Here is a 22010-nt window from a genome sequence, read left to right as displayed (position 1 = left end):
CTTCCTCTTCATCACTGTCATCCTCACTTGGCATTTCAGGAGGCTCGCCCGGTGGCACTGCTATCTCCTCCTCATCTGGGATGTTGTGGAGCATTCTGCAGGCCACAATGATCTTCTACACTTTTTTGGGAGAGTAGAGGAGGGCTCCACCTGTCTTGTCCATACACCTAAATCTGGCTTTCAGGAGCCCAAAAGCCTGCGCCACAACATGCTGTGTCATTCCATGGGCATCGTTGAAGCGGACTTCGCATGGCATAGTTAGGTTCCTCACTGTCATCAACAACCATGGACGATTTGGGTATGCAGAGTCTCCTGTCATGCAGTGCAACATATATGTAAATATGAATCCCTCCCATCATTTTCTTTGCAGAATACATTATTTTAAATACATGACATATGTGACTTGCCAACCAGCCAGGCCCTCTCTGGGTACAGTCATGACATCGGCTGCAGAATTGCACTGTTTCACATGATGAAGGCATCAAGCACTAAACTTGGATAACAGGCACAGACTTGTGAAATGTAGAGGTCCGCCAAACAAACAACCTGGACATTGATGGAACAGAAGTTCTTTCAGTTCTGATATACCTGTTCATTGCCATGCGGTGGAATGAAGGCTACATGTGTACCATCAGTGGCTCCCACGATGTGGGATGTGTGTCAAACCATAGAAGTCAGCCTTCACATGGGACTAAACCTCACAGTGGGGAAACTTAATGTAGCTGTGCATGTGTTTCAACGTTGCTGAGAGTGCATCCTTCCATACAAGACTGAACATGGGCTGTGACATCCCAGCAGAAAGGGCCACTGTATTTTGGAAGGACCCTCTGGCGAAGAAGTGCAACACTGCCATAACTAGCGTGATGGGTGGTAGGCTAATTGGAAGACTAATGGCAGCATGAGATCGGGCTCCAACTGATGACAGAGACCCACAACTGTTTGCCTATTCAGGTGGTAGTTCTGAATGATGTGTTTGTCTCCCATGGTATGAAGGTCTGGCAGTGGACGGTACACAGGAGGATGTCTGATCCTTCCCCTCCCTGGTTATCTATGGAGAACAAAAAATGGGTATAGCCATCCTTCATTGTGTCCCTTGCAACATATGTGATGCATGCCAGTGACAAACTGTGACAAAGCATGTGTACACAACATCTACCTGGACATCAACAAATTGTGCATGAGACTTGCCACTCAGACGGTGAGTCTGTGAGTTGATGTCCCCCAACATATTTTGGCCTGGGGGTGTATGTCCCAGGGCAAGTAAACATATGTGTATGGCATATTACAAAGAGGGTCTAAAAGTTGAAGGACCCACATTCCAAGACTAAACCAGCACTCATAAAGTACAGAAACAACATTTTATTAGTTGTGACACATTTTTTATTACCATAAACCGCATATTATGCCATTAAAATGTCAGCTGCCTGACCTACTCCACTGGACATTAGGAACCGCCCACGACCGCTGGCGGAAGTCGTTATGGTGGTAGGCAGATGCTATAGCGGCAGACACATCCATAGGCTAATATTGTTGCCAGTGGCTGTCGCGGGCCAATGTTTGTGTCGGCCAGCGATGATGTTCGCTTATGTGGCGGACATGACCACCATGTTCTACCAAATCCCTCACTTGACTCCTGACACTGCTCCTAGCAAGACCTCTACGACCTGAGCTGCTGTGTATCACCTCTGGGAGCAATCATGCCATGTCCATCAGGTGACCGTGCCTCAACCTTTTCCCCAGAGGAGCTGGATAAGCTAGTGGAGGAGGTCCTGCCCTTGTAAGGACAGCTGTATGGTGCACCAACGAAGCATGTAAGTTTCTCATGAACACATTTTTAGCGTGCAGTTCACCACATTTTTACTCCTGCCAGGCTCAATTGTGGCCATGTTTGCCAGTATGTGAAGTCAGTGCCATGGGAGTGTAGTCGGTGTGGCGTCAATGGGAGAGTCATTGTGCATATAACTGGGACCAGTGCCAGATGTTGAGGCCTCAGACTTTTGTGTGTTTTTTAGGTGTACCATGCTGACCCTTATGTTGGATGTACAACACTAGGGGCCAGATGTTGCAAAAATCCAATTTGCGAGTTGCAAATTGTGAGTCCTTCCGACTCGCAATTTGCAACTCGCAAATTGGTATGCAGAACGGTGTCTCAGACACCGTCTGCGAGTCGCTATGGGGTCGCAAAGACCCACCTCATTAATATTAATGAGGTGGGTCGCAATTTGCGGCCCCATAGCGACTATGGGCACTCGCAAACATGGAGGCCTGCTGTAGTCAGCAGACCTCCATGTTCGTGACTGCTTTTAAATAAAGCAGTTTTTTTTTTTTTAAGTGTAGCCCGTTTTCCTTAAAGGAAAACGAGCTGCACTTAAAAAAAAATCCGAAACCTTTAGTTTCGGTATTTTTTCAGGGCAGGTAGTGGTCCCTTGGACCACAACCTGCCCTGAAAAAATAATTTGTGGCCCATTCACAAAGGGGAAGGGGTCCCATGGGGACCCCTTCCCATTTGCGAGTGGGTTACCATCCACTTCAAGTGGATGGTAACTGCGACACCATTTGCGACCGCATATGCGGTCGCAAATGGTATTGCATACCATTGCGAATCGCAAATAGGAAGGGAACACCCCTTCCTATTTGCGATTCGGAAATGCATTTTGCGAGTCGGTCCTGACTCGCAAAATGCATTTCTGCATAGGAAACACTCATTTGTGAGTCGCAAATGGCAAATTTTGCCGTTTGCGAGTCGCAAAGTGTTTCCTGCATCTGGCCCTAGGTGAGGTGAGGTGTGGCCTCAGCTATGCCCATACAATACTTGACACATGGATATTAACAATGTGAGATCACATGTTTCTCCATGACAGGATGAGAAGCATCTGCATGTTATATGTGTGAGGTGTGTGCAAAGTGAGCCATGTGTATGTTGCCACTGAGCTTCAAACCACATCTGGCCTTGCTAATCTGTCACTTTGAAGGCATATGTGGACTCACTCTGCCCGCCAAGTTTCCACATACACATCACATGCCAAATTGCTGTTGGCTGCATGATGTACTGTCATGCATATAAATGATGGGAATGGAATTGCATGTAATTTCTGTCTACTCATCCTGCATGGACCAGTGTCTGTCAGGTGAATCTCACTGTATGGGTCCAAGTCTAGGCTTGAGTTGATTTAATTTGACTATGCAACTGTGAAACTGTGCCCACTCCCTGTATACCAGTACATCCTATCATGTGGACCACTCCAGTCTCTGTGCGAAGTTGCAGCTTATTGAGGTTCTTTCTCTGAAAAGTATGTAGATGGTATTGGATAGATAGTCAAAGCTCTGTGATCATTATGCACTAGACATCACTGACAATGTTTGTCCCTGACTCCTGACAGGTGAAAGGTCACTTACTCCCACAGCCCTGTTGTCATCATCACACAGGTCAAATGTGTCATGTGCAGACTAATTGCATACATGTCATTCACACAGTGCAGACAGTGTGATGAATCCTGGGTACCCATGATATGAGACAGACCCATCGGGGACCCTCCCAGTACCATCCTTGTGTGCCACCCCCTGCTCTATCACCATCCTCTGTATTGCTCCCCACCCAGTGAGCCGTGCCCACTCAGCCAAAAGGGTGGGCATCTCTTTTGCCACAGGCACCTCCGCCCCAGCCCCTGTTACCCTTGATGCCTCAGTGAGGAGGCTATTGACCTCCTGAGGGCAATCTCAGTGGTTCAGTCAGCCATTGTGAATGCCATCCCGGGAGTAGCGACCCAACTCTTTGGGGTCTGGCCTCCACACTGACAGCAGCCAGTCACCCTCCACCTTCCATCCACCCTCTAACTGCCACTTTCCAGTACAAATCCCCTTTCCCCGACCTACCCAAAGCACAGAGACAGACCCTAATGCATCCATCTGAACAGGCAAAGGTAGCTCACATAAACACAAGCACCGCAAGACACACTGGCATTGCACACAAGCAACATCCACCCAAAGACACAACAATAGCCATGACTTCCCCTGACACCCCCACCACACCCAGCATCACACATATGGCATCAAACATATCTACAGACACCACCTACCTGTCACTGGTCCAGTAACCACACAAATCACTACACTCATCCTACCCGCAGACACCACCCCAGCAAACCCCCATGTATTCACCCCAATCACCAAACCTGCAGACACCACAACTACATACACAGCTACATCCAGCACATCCAGCACATCCACCATACCCGCAGTCACCACTCCAACAGGCACTCACTCACGTACTATGGCATCTCCCAGCACCCCCACCTCCTATCCCACCAAGACACATAAGCTCCCTCACTTACCCACCCAACAGACACCCACCACACACAGCATACCTCCCACAAGCATGCATCCACCACATCAAGACCTATATGCCATACAACCACTCCCTCGTCCTCTAAACCCGGATCCCCTCCTGGTGACTGTCCCTGTGGCCCTACATTTCTTTTCCTATGTGGCCTTGACTTCACTCCTGTCTGCCCCCGTAGCTCACTCAAAAGGTACTCTGATCTGTCCAAGGCCATCTCTTCTACCTCTAAGGCCTCCCATGCCCCTCTTGCAAGCACCAATGCCCCTTCCACAAGAAAGAAGCCTAACCCTCCCAAGAAGAAGCCCACCCCTCCCTGCTCCATGTAGTGTTGTTTTCAGTATGTGAGTTTGTCTGCAGTGCTGGTGTCCCCTAAAGATGAGGCTATCTGTTTTGTGTGTAGGTATGTGTGTCTAATTGCACTGTCGTTCTTGTGACCCTGTCTAGTGTTTGCTATGGTAAGTATTTTGTATTGTGGTATGCAATGTGGGCATGTATGGTGTTCCACTTGTCTCCGTTAAATGGCTTCTGTACTAATGTAATGTGTATCATCTTGAGTTGTGTATGTACAGATATCGGGTGTGTTCAGTTGTGCTAGCTGTGTTTGCATTTGCCTGTACAGGTTTCCATTTAGGTATGTGTCCCTTGCAGCCGGTTCTTGTTGAGGTCTGTCCCATGCAGTATGAGTTTTATGTGCTTTGTTGAAGTGCATTTCCCCATTGTTTAGTTATGCTTGACAATTGTTTTTGGAATAGTTTTCCCCAGTGAGCCATGTGGGGCCATTTCCTGTGGACATGTTGTTTCAGGGTCCTATTGAAAGTGATATATGTCCCAGTGCAGTCTCCTTTCCTGGGTGTCCCAGATGGCCCATCCCAAACATGTAGGTACAATTGTGATGGAGTGCTTGATGTATTTATCTCTCTGTGTGCTGTGCATGGCATTGTCCTTCCATTGCTATGTGTTGTGTGTGTGATGTGTGTGCCCATTGCAAGGTTGTTTAATGGTGGTGTTGTTTGTGTTCCATGCCACACAGAGAGATGTGTGTGTTGTATGTGGGGACAGTTCCTGGCCAGTGCTGAATGTGTGTGTGAGCTGGATTTGTAAATGTGGTATAGGTGTGCTGTTGTTGATGTGTGTGTCATTGTTGTATAACCTTCACTGTCCCTGTGCCTCAGCTGTGTGGCCATGTGTAGCTATGTAGTAGTGCGGTACAGTGTGAGTGTGCTGCCCAAAAGGGGTGTATATTGACTGTATGCGTGTCCGTGTTGATGTATGTTTGTGGGTGTGTGTAGGTTTATACGTGTGCCTATTGGCGTGCCAATGGCATGCCCACCCTATGATGTGTAAGCAGGCACAACACGCTGTTTTTAAGGTTAATGAGACAGATAGGTGTGTGTACTTACGGTTGATGGCATCCACGGCAGCGTTGGTTTTGTTGACTCACGATGATCAGCAGCAGTGGCATTTAGGGGGTCATTACAACCCTGGCGGACGGTGTTAAAGCGGCGGTAAGACCGCCAACAGGCCGGCAGACAAAAAATGGGAATTATGACTGTGGCAGAAACCACCAACAAAGACAGCCACTTTAACACTCCGACCGCCACGGCGGTACAGACAAGCAGCGCGGCGGTCACCGCCAAAAGACAGGCGGAAGACAATGTACCGTCCATAGTATCACAATCCGCCAATCGGCCACCTTTTCTGGGGCGGCTTCACCGTGGATAAAAACATGGCGGAAACAGTTACTGCAATGGGAAAACGCTCACCTTAACACATCCCACGAGGAAGGAGGACACCATGGAGCCGGAATTAGATATCCTACCTGCCCTTCTCTTCCTACTCATCTACGAAGAGCAGCGCCGGCGGTGGTGAAGACAACGGTGAGTACTGTACCTACGACATAGGGGAGGGGGGAGGCAAAAGTCAGGGGGACACACACGCAACACCCCCACCCCCACCCTCGCATATTACAACACACACACCAATGCAATTACAAACATCACAGTAACAACCCCCAACCCCCCAGGAAGAATGCAAAGACCAAACAAAATCAGTTCAAACATTGTAATGTATCAATATACATGTGTCTATTATATACAGATATATATAAACTCACACAAAGGTATATACAGTACGAGAAGTAGTGCAGATATGCACATCTCAATGTCCGTGCACCACTAGGCCAAAAATGCATGGGCGAGGCCCACACAAGATACCTGTCCACAAACGGAGAGAACACTGCCGGGGCATCAGAGAGAAAAACAACAGGCACCGCAGGGGGAAGGGAAGGGGGGCACCTCAGCCGGATTACAGCACCACGCCACATCCACGACGGGGCTCCATGCCCATTGATGTATCCTGGGGAGTGCAAAGCCACAGTCTCTCAAGTCTCTACAGTGGGTGGTTTGCCCACTTTTAGATCCTGGGGAGTGCAAAGCCACATTCTCTCAAGTCTCTACAGTGGGTGGGTTGCCCACTGTTCCATCCTGGGGAGTGCAAAGCCACAGTCTCTCAAGTCTCTACAGTGGGTGGTTTGCCCACTGCTTCATCCTGGGGAGTGCAAAGCCACAGTCTCTCAAGTCTCTACAGTGGGTGGTTTGCCCACTGTTACATCCTGGGGAGTGCAAAGCCACAGTCTCTCAAGTCTCTACAGTGGGTGGATTACCCACTGTTACATCCTGGGGAGTGCAAAGCCACAGTCTCTCAAGTCTCTACAGTGGGTGGGTTGCCCACTGTTACATCCTGGGAAGTGCAAAGCCACAGTCTCACAAGTACATAACAGCCTCCACTGGTTCTGGAGGGGGACTGCTGCCCAGAGTGTTTCATCCTGTGAAGGACAGAGGTAGTGGATGGATCTCTCCACTGGTTCTGGAGGGGGACTGGTGCCCAGACTGGATTAGTCTCCCCGTGACAGTTCCTGTCCTGTCAGAGTCCCAGCTGCACATGGGATAACGATGCTTGATGTGGTGGTCTTTTCCTTCTTCTGCGGTGCATGCCCTGTTCAGCGGTGCTTTGCCATGGCGGTCTTTGCCCTGTTCAGCGGTGCTTGGCCTGTTCAGCGGTGCTTTGCCATGGCGGTCTTTGCCCTGTTCAGCGGTCTTTGCCCTGTTCAGCGGTGCTTGCCCTGTTCAGCGGTGCATGCCCTGTTCAGCGGTGCTTTGCCATGGCAGTCACTGGACTGTTCAGCGGTGTTTGCCATGTTCAGCGGTGCTTGCCAATGGCGGTCTTTGCCCTGTTCAGCGGTGCATGCCCTGTTCAGCGGTGCTTTGCCATGGCGGTCTCTGGACTTGGCATTGGTGTGTGGCATGACGGTCCCTCATTGCCCAGCGGGGCTGTGGCCGCCGGGGCCCTCCTGGGCAATGCCTATGGCAGTGGTCTCCTGACCAGTGACGATACTTGTGCCCTCCTGGGCAATGACTCTGGCGGTGGTCTCCTGACCAGTGACGATACTTGAGCCCTCCTGGGCAATGACTCTGGCGGTGGTCTCCTGACCAGTGACGATACTTGGGCCCTCCTGGGCAATGACTCTGGCGGTGGTCTCCTGACCAGTGACGATACTTGGGCCCTCCTGGGCAATGACTCTGGCGGTGGTCTCCTGACCAGTGATGATACTTGTGGTCTCCTGACCAGTGACGATACTTGAGCCCTCATGGGCAATGACTCTGGAGGTGGTCTCCTGACCAGTGACGATACTTGAGCCCTCCTGGGCAATGACTCTGGCGGTGGTCTCCTGACCAGTGACGATACTTGTGCCCTCCTGGGCAATGCCTATGGCGGTGGTCTCATGACCAGTGACGACGATGCTGGTGGTGGCGTCCCGGCCGCCGGGAAGGATGCCACCCTTCTCCGCCGTGATGCTCACACCAGGCTGTGCAGACTTCTTCTGGCCCTTCCCCACCTTTGGAGGAGTCACAGCTTACTCTGCAATCCCCCTGGGACCCCTGTGAGTTGTTTTGCCTCCAGGAGTCTTCAGCCGGTCCCGTCGGCCACTTTCCAACTTCAGAGCCTTTACAGGGGGTGGACTGGCAGTGCCTTGGCTCCGTGTCACACTGCCTGCCCTGGTGGCCGGTGCACTCCAAACACCTTGAACGCACCACTGGTACTGGAGGCTTTTTGGCTGAGGCGCTACGACGGGACTGATGAATTGGAGGGGTGGGTGTGGGGGCAAAAAGGTCAACTTTGCAGAGGGACAGTTTCTGACGAACACTGGGATGGGTAGCTGGAGGGGGTCTGGGAGTAGAGGAGGTGGTTGTAGGAGGTGTCACTTTAGGTGTTTTGTGTGCAGGTGCAGGTGCAGGTACTGGAGGCTGTCGTGAGGTGGATGGATGTTGGGTGTGTTGGTGCCCGCGTTTGTGTACTTTTGGAGGGGGCGTCACAGACACAGTGGGAGAGGACACAGGGGACGTGTAAATGGGAATGGGGGTGGTGAGTGCAGGTGAGCGGAGTGTGGTGCTGGGTGTTCTGGTGCGAGTCCTAGTGCCTGTAGATGTAGTGCATGCAGGTGAGAGTGTAGGCGACACTGGGAGGGAGGAGGGAGACGATGAGGAGGGGGAAACAGTGGAGGCAGTGGATGTTGCTGTGTCTGTATGTGTCTGATGCTTGTGTGAGTGCCTGTGGGATGTGTGGTGCCTATGTTTGCCTGAGCTACTTTTGGGTGTAGAGGTGTGTGTATGCTGGTCTGATGGTGTGCTTGGGATGGGCTGGGGTACAGGGGATTGGGTCTGGGTGGAGGAAGTTGGAGGGGGGAGGCTAGACACACGGACAATGGCTGCCATCAGTGCTGAGGCCAGAGATTGCAGGGTTCGCTGAAGGGCAGCCTGACCAGAATGAATGCCCTCCAGGAATGCATTACCGTGTTGCGACTCCCTTTCTACACCCTGGATGGCATTCACAATGGTAGACTGTCCAACAGTGAGTGACCTGAGGAGGTCAATGGCCTCCTCACTGAGGGCAGCAGGGGTGACTGGGGCAGGGCCTGAGGTGCCTGGGGCGAAGGTGATGCCCACCCTCCTGGGTGAGCGGGCATGGTACGAACGCTGAGGGGCTGCTGGGAGGGCGGTGCTGGTAGGGTAGGTAGCGGCTATACCTGTAGAAGTGGGGGGCACAGATGGTGCTGCCACCCCAAGGGAGCTCCCATCGGCGGACGAGTCCGTGTCGCTGGTTGGTGATCCGGTGCCTGACGTGAAGCTCCCCTCGCCCTCCGTCCCACTGGTGCATTCTGAGTCCGTGGTGTGGCCCTCCATGGCCATGTGGGATGCAGCTCCCTCGTGCTCCGGTGCCACTGTACCTCCACCTGAGGATGCTGATGCACAAAAGAACAGGGAGAGCAGAAAAAGGGGGGGGAACAACAGAAGAAAGACAGGTCGAGTGCATGGCATACCGCTACCGTTGGTGGACAATACAGGCACAGCAGCCCCCTGCACCACGCCATGCTCCTGGCCTCTACAGATGCAATTCCTGGGATCTGGACTACATGGCTATGGTGTACATCTGCACACATGGATGCCACAGGGTCATGTATACCTGTACTTGGCACTCTACTGTGGTGGGGTGGAGTGCCACATGGCCTGCATTACGGAGGGGCCTAACCTGTGGAAGTCCATATGGCCTAGGGAAACCCACAGCCCTCCTCCCACACCTAGACCCCTCAACTGCGCGCAAAGTCCCCAGAATGATAGTGTACTCCCCCCCTTGTGTCTGCTGTGATGCCCTCAAGCGCCCATCCAACTCAGGGTAGGCCACCACCAGGATCGGGAACATCAGGGGGGTCATGGTGCGACGGGCACCCCTCCCACGTTGGGAGGCCATCCCCAACTGAGCCTCCGCCATCTTCTTGCTACAGCGGCGAATGTCCTCCCATCTTTTCCGGCAGTGGGTGCCCTGTCTCTGGTGGGCCCCCAGGGTCCGGACTTCCTTGGCGATGGCATGCCAAATGTCCTTCTTCTGGTGGGCGCTGACCTACATGACATGCACAAGGGAAGAAGAGAAGTAATTACCAACTGCACCGTCGATGTAAGTGTCCCCCCTCCCTACCCTTGCCATGTGGCACATGCATTCACATGCATTCATGTTCCCTGAACTCTGCCCCCTTCCCTCTTACAACGAGCCCTCTCCACCCAGGCCTAGCCCATACAACGTGCTCCCTGTGTACTTACCTGTTGGTCTGGAGGACCGTAGAGTAGCGTGTACTGGGGAGGACCCCGTCTACTAGTTTCTCCAAATCCTGAGCAGTGAAGGCAGGGGCCTTTTCCCCAGACGCAGCAGCCATCGTCGCTTCCAGACCGAGGTCACAGCTGCACTTGCTTTACTTCTGCGTCACACATAGCTAGGCCTACACTCAACACACATACAGGAATGGTTTTGTGTTTGGTGTCGTGTTCTGTGTATCTGTGGGTACATACCTGGAAATTTGATGACTATGTGGTCGCTGTTGTCCTTCCTAGGCACCGTCAGCTGGGACAATTGAGAAGATGGCGGAATCCTCCGGTGTACCAACCGCTGGTGGACCTGTTGACAATGGAGGAGCGACATTTAATCATCACCTACAGGTTTGACCATGCACCTATCCAGGAACTATGTACCCAGTTGGAGCCTGAACTGATGTCACCAATCCGCCATCCCACTGCAATCCCCCCTGACGTTCAGGTGCTGTCAGTGCTCCATTTCCTTGCAAGTAGGTCTTTTCAGACAGCAGTGGAAATGGCATCAGGGATGTCCCAGCCTATGTTTTCCAACGTGTTGTCCAGAGTGTTGGGTGCCTTGCTGAAACACGTGAGGAGCTACATCATTTTCCCTGAGGTGGAAGATTTGGCTACAGTAAAAGGTGACTTCTATGCCCTTGGACACATCCCCAACATCATAGGTGCTATTGATGGGACCCATGTAGCTCTGGTCCCCCCCCACAGGAGTGAACAGTGTACAGGAACCGGAAGAGTTATCATTCCATGAATGTACAGATGGTATGTTTGGCAGACCAGTATATCTCCCAGGTAAATGCTATGTTCCCTGGCTCAGTGCATGACGCATACATCCTGCGCAATAGCAGCATCCCTTATATGATGGGTCCACTCCAGAGGCACCGTGTATGGCTATTAGGGTACTCTGGTTACCCCAACCTGTCCTGGCTACTGAACCCAGTGAGGAATCCCAGGAACAGGGTAGAGGAACGCTACAATGAGGCCCATGGGCAGACTAGGAGGGTGATCGAACGCACCTTCGGCCTCCTGAAGGCCAGGTTCAGGTGCCTCCATATGACAGGTGGTTCCCTATTCTACTCACCGAAGAAGGTATGCCAGATCATCATCGCCTGCTCGATGCTTCACAATCTTGCTTTGCGACGCCAGGTGCCTTTCCTGCAAGAGGATGGTCCAGATGACGGTGTTGTGGCAGCTGTGGAGCCTGTGGACAGTGATGAGGAGAAAGCTGAGGAAGAAGACAACGACAACAGGGAGTCAGTCATACAGCAATATTTCCAGTGACACACAGGTGAGAACATTTTCATTTTTACCATTACATTAACTGTCACACGTCTTCCTCTATCCTGTGTGTAATTTCATAGCATTATTTGGTAACTGAGTTGTACCTTTCCATTACGGTTTCACAGGTGTGGTTACCAACGTGTGTTATCTGCTTGCATCCTTCAAGGACTTGTGATGTGTGACATAGGTATGTTGGCTTTACAACTAGAAACGCATTTTGACACTGTCATTGATAATACATTTTACCAAATCACAGACTGAGTCCAGATTTTTGGGTGGTTCAAGGGTGTTTATTGAAGTGCTCAAAAATGGAGGAGGGTTGTACTATGGTGATGGGGGACAGTGGAGGAACGTCCATGGCAGAGTCCAGTCCATTGGTCACACAGGTACACTGGCCATGTGGGCAAAGGAAGTGGAGCTGGGGCAGTTAAAGTATGGACAGGGTAACAAAGTGGGACAGTGGGAGGACCGTCAGGGTGGTCTCATTTCCTGGCGGGGGTCTTGCCATCTTGCTCTGTCCTGTTCCTGGATCTCAGGGACCGCTTGCGGGGTGGTTGTCCGTCTGCAGGGGGTGGGGTGCTGGTGTGGTGGTCCTGTGGCGGGGTGTCCTGTCCACTAGCGCCGGCGGAGGTGGTGGGCAGTTCATCGTCCATGCTAGTGTCAGGGGCCCCTTGGAGTGCCACGGTGTCCCTCAAGGTCTGCTGTATGTCCTTCAGCACCCCCTACGATGGTGCCCAGGGTGGAGCTGATGGTCCTGAGCCCCTCCCTGAACCCCAAATACTGTTCCTCCTGCAGGCGCTGGGTGTCCTGAAACTTGGCCAGGACCGTCGCCATCGTCTCCTGGGAGTGGTGGTATGCTCCCATGATGGAGGATAGGGCCTCGTGGAGAGTGGGTTCCCTTGGCCTGTCCGCCCCCTGTCGCACAGCAGCCCTCCCAGTTCCCCTGTGTTCCTGTTACTGTGCCTCCGTCCCCTGGACCATGTGCCCACTACCACTGCCCCCAGGTCCCTGTTGTTGTTGGGGTGGTGGGTTATCCTGGGTTCCCTGTAGTGGTGGACACACCGCTGATTGACGTGTCCTGGGTAGGGAGGTATGGGCCCACTGGGTGGGTGCTGTGCTGGTGTTTCCAGAGGGTGGCCTGTGTCTGTGCAAGGGGAACCGACTGTCCCGAGGCCCACAATGGTCCGGGCTGGTCATCAGGATCCAGTAGGGCAGAGCTGCTATCGTCACTGTGGGCCTCTTCTGTGGGTGGAGTGGAGTTGTCTGGACCCTCCGGTGTGGTGACGGTCCTTCGTGATCCTGCAGGGGCATAAGTGCATGATTATTGCATGTGTGTGTGTCATGGTGTGCAATGGGTGGCTCACCGTGTACACCAGTGCAAGTATTCCTGTGGGGGGGGTTGTGTGATGATGGTTGGGGGGGGGGTGTTCTGGGTATGTGCAGTGAGCATGCTTTGGTGAGGGGTGACCATGCTTAGTTGTGTCATTGAGGGCTTGGTGTTGGGATGTGTGGTTTGTGTTATTAGTACATTAGTGAGGAGTTGGAGTGATAGGGGAGGGTGTGAGGGTGGGGGTTTGTGATAGCATGCAGGTAGGGTGGGGGATATGATAGTTAAGATTTGACTTACCAGTGTCCATTCCTCCATCGACTCCTCCGAGGCCCTCTGGATGCATGATGGTCAAGACTTGCTCCTCCCATGTTGTTAGTTGTGGGGGAGGAGGTGGGGGTCCACCACCAGTCCGCTGAACCACGATGTTGTGCCTGGAGACCGCTGAACGCACCTTCCCCGTAGGTCGTTCCACCTCTTCCTGATGTCCTCCCAATTTCTTGGATGCTGTCCCACAGCGTTGACCCTGTCCACGATTCTGCGCCATAGCTCCATCTTCCTGGCTATGGATGTGTGCTGCACCTGTGAGCCAAATAGCTGTGGCTCTACCCGTGGGATTTCCTCCACCATGACCCTGAGCTCCTCCTTGGAAAACCAGGGGTGTCTTTGGCATGACATGGGGTGGTGTAGGTGATGTGTGGGGTGGTATATGTGTTGATGAGTATGGTGATGTGTAGTGGTGTGTGGTGTTTTGTGCGTGGATGTTGTGTGGGTGATGGTGTTGTGTGCCTCTGTGTGGTGGGGTTGTCTATTCTGTGCTCTCTCTCTGGCCTTCGTCTCTATTTTTTTGTCGTAGGGGTTTGTGGGTGATGTGGGTGTGTGTTTTATTTTGTGTTGGGTGTGTGGGAGTGTTGTTTGTATGTGTATCAGGTGTGTGTATTTGGAATTGTCCAATGTGGCGGTGTTTTGGAGATGTGTGTGTATTTTGAGCGTGGCGGTGTGTACCGCCAATGGAATACCGTGGCTGAAAGACCGCCGCGTGGAATCGTGGGTCGTAATAGCATGGGCGTGTTTCTGTTGCCGTGGAGGTGGAGGTTTTGTTTTCGCCAGTTTAACACTGACCTTTGGTGTGGCGGACTTGTGTGGGTGTCTGAATTTTGGCAGATTCCGAGATGTGGGTCATAATAGCTGTGGCGGAATTCCGCGGTCGCGGCGGTGTATTGGCGGTCTTCTGCACGGCGGTAAGCGCCTTTTACCGCCAATGTTGTAATGACCCCCTAAGTCTGCAAAGGGCTCCATGACGGCTCCGCCCATGTGAGGCTTCCTACAGGTGAGTGTCTCCTTTTATGCTGTCCCTCCCCGACAACTAGTACCTGGTAGTTTCTCCGCCGCGGTCACATTGGAGGTGTGCAACCTCAGAATGGGTCCGGCAGAAACACAGACTCCGTCAGCCTGTTTGTGCTTCGTTGTGACCGTGGCAATCTGTGCTACCTGACGTGCAGGCAGACTGGCAGTCTTCTTTGGGTACGACTGCCAAATGTGTAATACGGTGGTCCGTTTCGCCAGACCGTTGGTGATTGGACTGCAGACATGGTGTCACGAGACTGCCAAACTCATAATCAGGCCCTATAATTTTCCATTATATATATAATATTTTTAGGATTTTTTTTAACATTTTAATTATTTTGGTAAGTATTTATGTTTTGTATTTGAGTTGATTTTGTTACATTTTCCTGCTATACATATACGTATATATATTCACTGAAAAAGACAAAGGTTACAGGGATGTTATAGTCAGGTTCAGAATTTGTTTGTACAAAACCACAGAAATTCAGCAGCTATAGTTCTTTCAAGTAACTAAAAACTTGCACCCTTCGGTAACTATAGCTCACACCCTCGCCATGAATAGTTGTCTCATCAATAATTATTTTGCAAATGTTGTAGTGAGAATAGGAAAGATGTCATAGAATATGTCATCAATGACATAATGTGTGGAGTAATTAGCTGTCCATGGAGAAGCCGTGATCTATAGTTACCTTAGGGCGTGAGTTTTCAGAACCTAACTATAACGTCCCTTTAACCTTTGTGTTTTTTAGTGAATTTCAATTTTTTTTAATGTATAGTAATTTTCAGGCCTGTACGTAAATCCACTGCCACACATGGCCAAGATGTTTGGCCACAGGCCAGCCCCCTACACTCACCCAACCTTGCACTGTGCATGACCCTCACCTGTGCGCAGTAGGGCTTGCCCACATGGACTAGCCTGCAGCCAGTCCCTACGGCCAACCATCCAAACTGATGCTGTGTATGGCCCTTTGTGCATGCACGCAAAACTTGGCCTCGGCCTCGCTGGGTGTGAGAATATGTGTGGGAGGCTGTATCTGGGGGTAAGAGTGACTGTCAGAGTATATGGGTGTGAGAGTGAATATAGCAGTGTTTTAATGAGTTCATTAGTATGTGTGCAGGTCTGTGAGTGGGTGCATCAGGGTGTCAATGGGTCTGTGAGTGGGTGTGTGACTGAGTGGGTGTGTGAGTGGGTTTGTTACAGTCTGAGTGGGTCTGAGCTGGTGTGTGAGGATCGGACTTGGGCTGTGAGTGAGTGCATAAGGGACTGAGTGGTTCTGTGAGTGAGTGTGTGTGTCGGAGTGGGTCTTTGAGTGGGTGTGTGAGTGTCAGAGTGGGTGTGTGAGTGAGAGAATAGATTGAAAGAGAGATAGAGTTGGGAACCCTGGGACATGGCAGGAACAGGCCTTATGGTGTGGCAGTCCCGAGGGCCGTCAGTGGCTCTATTAGGGGGGCCACAGAGCCCCCCTCTAATGAGGACGTAGCCCCAGGGGTGGTGGTCCCTGTGGCTTTGGAGTCCCAAAAAGACCTAATTTATTTCCTAAATATTTCCCCCGGGGTGGTGGTCCTAGGGGCAGTGGGAAGGGGCAGCCCCCCACCCACATATTATAATTAACACAGCCCTGGGGAGGTGGCGGAACCAGGGCGTGGGCCCCGCATATATAAAATGAAAACCCCAGGGAGGAGGTGGTCCATGGGGCCAGGGGGGACAGGATACACCCCACCACACAAAATGTTTAACCCTCCCCCGGGACTTGACCCACACAGGGGTCCTAGAAAAAAGTGCAGGAGACAAACTTGTTTTTTAAAAATCATTTTTGCCGCAAATTCGTGAATATCGCGATAATTTACAAAAGTGTGCATTCCCTCTTGGACCCCCTGCCAGTGCTAAGGGGTCAGGGTGTCTCTACCCCAAGATGGCTGCCAACTCAGCGGTTTGGGCTGTAGACGTGCTCAGAGATCCTATGGGAATGAACATGGGAAATGCAATATTTTTTTAGCCCCCTTTTTCTCGTCCCCAGTTTGACGGACCACCCCAAAGCTTTCCTTGCACAAGAATCACCAAGCCAATTATTTTGGAAAATTTCATGGGGATTTGGCAAATGGTGCAAAAGATATAGGCAAGTAAAAATCACTTTTTCTACGAAAACATGGTCCAGACTATAACTACCTAGTGGCAACCGCCAATAGGTCATATATATATATATATAAGAAATGTGGCGCTGCACTCCTAACACCCGTTAGCGCCCCCCCTACTGCCACCATGTGTGCACCATGTGTGCACCGTATTTAAAATATGGCATACCATGGCGCAGGGTAAGGGACAATAACATCATAATTTTTGACACTATTGATGTACTGTTCAAGGTGAGCGCCAAAATGTTGGTGCTCACCCAGAACAGTACATAGGGGCCCATTATAAGCGAAGGTGTGACCCTTTTAAAGCCTGCTCTGAGTTAAAAATACCGAAAGAAATGGCGCAAAGAAATCTAAAAGATTTCTTTGCACCATTTATTTTGACCCCCCTAACAGGGGAACGCCCCCCTTGCACACATTATGCCTGACGCAGGCATAATGTGGCACATGGAGTTGCAAAGTGGTGGAATGCATGCATTGAGCCACTTTGAAAATATGGTGAGGCCTGTTTGCCATAATATCGCACCATTAGCATAAAAAAAATGATGTGCATTAGATGAGATATGGTGCAAGGGGCTCTAAGATCTGCCCCATATTGTTTAATAATAGTGGTATGCTATATATATATATATATATATGCATGTATAAACATACACATGCAAATGTTACTTAAATGTATTTAATACACATTATATTAACATTATGTATTACAATATTCAAGATTTACTATTTTAAACTATATATTTATTGATGAACACTATTTTTGTCTTATTTCTAACTATATTAGTGTGAAACAATATTTGTTTTGATATTTTTGTACTGACCATTATAAGTATAAGGAAACAATATGTATGTCAGTGATCTCTTTTCAAGAGGGCTAAATGAAAGCTACCTGTCAATAAAATATATCAACATTGAGATTCTAGTAATTGGTTCGCTCCGCAACTCATCACATGCAGCTTTCTCTTCTCTAGAAAATCCTCATGCGTCTTCATTTCCACCACAAGATCATGTTGACATTTGCACTCGCATGTCTTGAGAATGATAATAAGATTTTAATTTGGTGTAATTCTGTTTACCATTTTTTTAAATCATTTTTGTATCATTGACTAGCAACAACAACAATACTGTTTATTTCAGATACAATGATACATAAAACACACTTAAATTCATAATATCACATTAGCTCTAAAATATTAAATACAGCAGCCTTATGTCCAATATAAAATTCTGATTCTATAATTGCATAATAAATATTTAAAACAAGTCAATTTAGTGCACTAATCATTCTATACTATTGCTAAAATGATAGAACTGTATTGTATATCCAATGAACATGTATCACATAGGTTAAAAACAAAGCAAAATTAAAGATCAAATCAAATAGAGACCATTTTGGCTGTAGCTCCTCATAATATTCCAATTAATTTGTTAACACCAGCAAAGAATTGTTCTTTATGATTGATCTTAGCATTTTATTCACAAGAGAATATACTTGGTTACGATCAGAACTAGTTGTAAGGTGCTTGTTTTACCCTAAAAATTAAAATATCATTGTCTCCTCCCAAGATAGGCCTACTTGTTCAACATGCTTTATAGAAGCATGCTAAGGGCTCATCCAAAATCAATTGAGGAGGGACCAAGAGGCTAAATTATTACCTTTGAGAAGTATCGGAACCTGTAGTATTCTAAAAGCTCAAGGCCACCTTGTCTCGGACATGTGGAGCTATTGATAAAAATGTACTTATTCCAAACACTATACAATTAATAGTGTTGGAACTTAAGATTCTTAAGGCTTCCTGGTATTTCCTGATTTCTTAGTTGCTATAAATCGGACAAATCCATTTCCTTCTGGGCTTCTCTTAAGCTTCACAGAAGAGTAGCACATGCTCTATAGTTTTGGTACTACCCATATTGCAAAAACTACAAGTTGGATCATCTCTGTTATTTATTCTGTTGATCCCGTTTGGCAGTGAATGCCCTAACTTGCAGGGTATCATATCTGATTTTCATATAAAGTGTTTTTGCATGACTTGGTTAGAATATATCTAGCCACTCTTCATTTGATTTAATATTTAAGAATTGGGAAGTCAGCCTTACTAATCCAGAAATGTGTTAAAGATTACTGAGAAGGTTATCTCAGTACACTTGTTTCAAGTAGCCCTTTGAATGCACTGTAAGAGTATGGGGTTCATCCCAGAAAAAGTTAAGGCCAAGTTTAAAAAAACATGTCCTAACATAACAAAGACAAGGAAAGGTTACAGATCTATCAAGAGCCAACAACTCAATGAATGCTTCCCTATAATGGATCAGATCTTGTGTGGTCCACAATCTGCACAAATAAAGCATTGGCCTCAAAGCTGCTAGATGGTCAAGTTGTTTTAGATTCAAATAAAAGAACATTGGAATCAGAGGTGCTGAAACAGCCAATCCTAGTATAGTATAGTAGCGCTGTTTGTTTCATATTAGTTGGCCCCACAGGTCTGCCCATATAATGCGGCACCCTGACCCTTATGTTTATAAATCTCGAGCACAGGGGATACTTCTTTTGCTCTTGTGTTCTGATATTTGTTACTCATTTCTGAAGAGTTATGAATGAGTAGCATTTTTGCTTTGTCCACATGGGGATCCCAGGATAACTTAGAATCCAACATCACACCTAGATAATAAATAATTTTCACACATTCAAGTTTTTGTCCTTGGATCATGAGGTTTCTCTTAAGCAATCTGTGGGGTCGGACAATCAGATATTTTTATGTTAATTTCTAACCCTTTTAGCATGCAATATTTGTTAAATTCTCCTAATAAGATTTGTAAGTCTTTCGGAGTCTGGGACATCAAGCTGGTTTCATCTGCAAAGAGAAGTCCCCGCATAATTTTGGAGAGTCATGAAAGCACTGCTTAAGTTGGACGACTACATCTTTAATGTAGAGTGAGAATATAATTGACTAAAATTCCATTGGAAATTACAGTGACAAAAGTGTTTTGGGGAGTTCACTTTTTCTAGGTCCCTGCTTCACAGATCACCCTAAAACCTTCAGGTATAGAGTTGAAGTGTATAAACTTCTCTTCTTTCAATCAAGATTCATCAAACAGCACCAAAGTAGCGAAACAATAAACACTCCATAGAAAATCTGATCCAGCTAGAACTAAATTTGTAGAATGTTTGTTGCATCTCAGCTCATCTAGCAGTGAGGACCATTCTGAAGAGTCTGCTCATGAAGAAGCCTCTTCAACAGCATTACAAGTTCCCAGTTTAGTTTTTTAGCTCTAGTCTTGTTACCTCTAAGGATTTCAAAAAAAAGTTCTACAGCAGTGAAGTCTCCGTATTGCACCGCACATATCTCGATATGCCTGCATCAGATCTGTTTTATTTCAATACCAATGCCATGTGAAGTTTGTTTGGTTTAGAAATATTATTCTGATTTCTCATTTTCATTTGTTTTGATATCCTAGTTCCTAGGTCCATTTTACTTTATGGAAGCCTGTCATAATCTTGCAAATGTTGTTGATCAATTTCTAAAAATCTGCACCAAAAAGAGTGGACAATAGAGAAAGCAGTAATGTTATATCTAAAAGAGGACACCAATCAACATCAAATAACATACTTCTACAATAAAACCTAATGAAACATGTGTGATAAGGTTAGAGCAGCAGTTGGATCAGGAAATTGCTTACATACAATATTCAAATATTTGGTCATTTTACATAAATACAAGGGAACCTCAGAGTATAAAGAAAAATAGACTCCACAATGGCAGATTCTAATTCTGGTTTGAAAATAAAGGGTCCAACCAAAACCTGAGCTCAGCGGCTAACTTCAGACAAGAATGTAAAGGATGCTGTAATGGTTATTTTCCAAGAGAACATACCCACTGGCCAGACTAATACTGACAGAGCCCATTACTCTCTTTATTTGCTCCTTAGGAACCAAGTGAAATGGTGATCTGATTGGTGTGTGCCTGATGGTCTTTGAAAGTGCAGCCTCTAGAAACCCTTCTGCAAGAGTCAATAACCGACGCAACAAAATGTCTTTGGTTCAAGGTCAATGCTGTCCAGGATACTGGTACCAGCTTTAGTGGCTTATTCAATGTGAACACCTAATCAAATAGTTGAGTATTTAATGGCATTTATATACGTAATCTCCACTGGGTTTACACAGACTATATGGTGCAACAGCCCCAACATGATTACTGGTTGCTCATATTCTTTTATCACAACATAGTGCTCTTTACTCTTCTCTAGTCCTGATGAGGTCCTCTCTCTAATTTTAAAGGCTGAAACACTGTAAAAGTTAGACAACACATAGACTTGTTGCCCAAATGTCAAATTTTTGGCGTTGAGTCATTTGTCTATGAATATGCATGTCACTTTTTCACTTATCTCGCAGTGTGTGATCACTGATCAGACCAATTTATCGTTGACAGCACTGCCTATATGTAAATACATACATTTAATAACTCAACTATTTGGTTGCTTGTTTAAAATGTTTTAATGTTTGATTTTCTTTTCTAGATGAATTATTCATCCACATGTTGTTGAACATTATTTTGAAATTAGTCCAAAGTGAACCGTTGTGCAATTCATACTATTACAATTGCCCTTGGTCCTGGTCAGCAAATTCAGCCAACACTTATGTTGGATTAATGCTCGCACAGTAGTAACAGCAGAACAAAATCCATAACATGTGCAGAGTACTGGATTCACAAGACAAACCCTCGGCCACGTGTAAAAAGTTTGCAGTAGCAAAGTACCCCAAGATCCCCTTTTAAATTGTATTTAAATTCCACATTTTTGCATTCTGCAAAATGTACCATTTGTCACTACTATGCCATAAACCTCTTAGGAAGGAGTAGCCAGTTACCTTACAGAATTGCATCTCCCATTAAATAAAAGTGCCCAAAGAAATGCACTAGGAAACACAGCTGCTCGTATTCTGTTGTTCCCATATGTTTGCGTTTAATTTTTTAGTCAATGGCATCTAATTATATGAATGTGTGAATTTCGAGAATTTCGGAAATTTCACATAGCAAGCGTAACACAAAGTTACAAAAACTTTGTAAATTACGAGAACGAAGTTTAAAATTAATCCAGGTAGAGTAGTCTTGGCATACTGTAGCCCATATTTACAAGAATCTGGCACATTAGTACTGATGCGACAGATTTCGTGCACCCTTTCCACCACCTAACAACACCATGGGTGAGCCATATTTACAATACAGTGCAGCATGGAGTACGTTAGGCCATAGCGTCAAAATGTTTGATGCTATTGTGGCGCTTTGCTGGACTAGCATAAAAAATGTTGAGCCTAGTGCAGCAAAGTGCAAGGAGGCCCATCGATTTCAATGGGTGCGTCCTTTTAACACCTGCTTTGAGCAGGCATAATGTG

At 48.0% G+C, this 22010-nt stretch overlaps 1 protein-coding gene across 2 annotated transcripts in view; it reads right to left on the bottom strand.

Annotated features, from left to right (window-relative positions):
- The window catches only part of LOC138265204 (probable cation-transporting ATPase 13A4), a 229913-nt gene that overhangs the window by 13140 nt on the left and 194763 nt on the right, over positions 1–22010 (bottom strand). The window lies entirely within an intron of this gene.

Source organism: Pleurodeles waltl, chromosome 11 (assembly GCF_031143425.1).
Source record: "Pleurodeles waltl isolate 20211129_DDA chromosome 11, aPleWal1.hap1.20221129, whole genome shotgun sequence".
Classification (NCBI taxonomy): domain Eukaryota; kingdom Metazoa; phylum Chordata; class Amphibia; order Caudata; family Salamandridae; genus Pleurodeles; species Pleurodeles waltl.
Note: the sequence above shows the minus strand (reverse complement) of the source record. Positions and strands in the feature narration are given on the sequence as shown.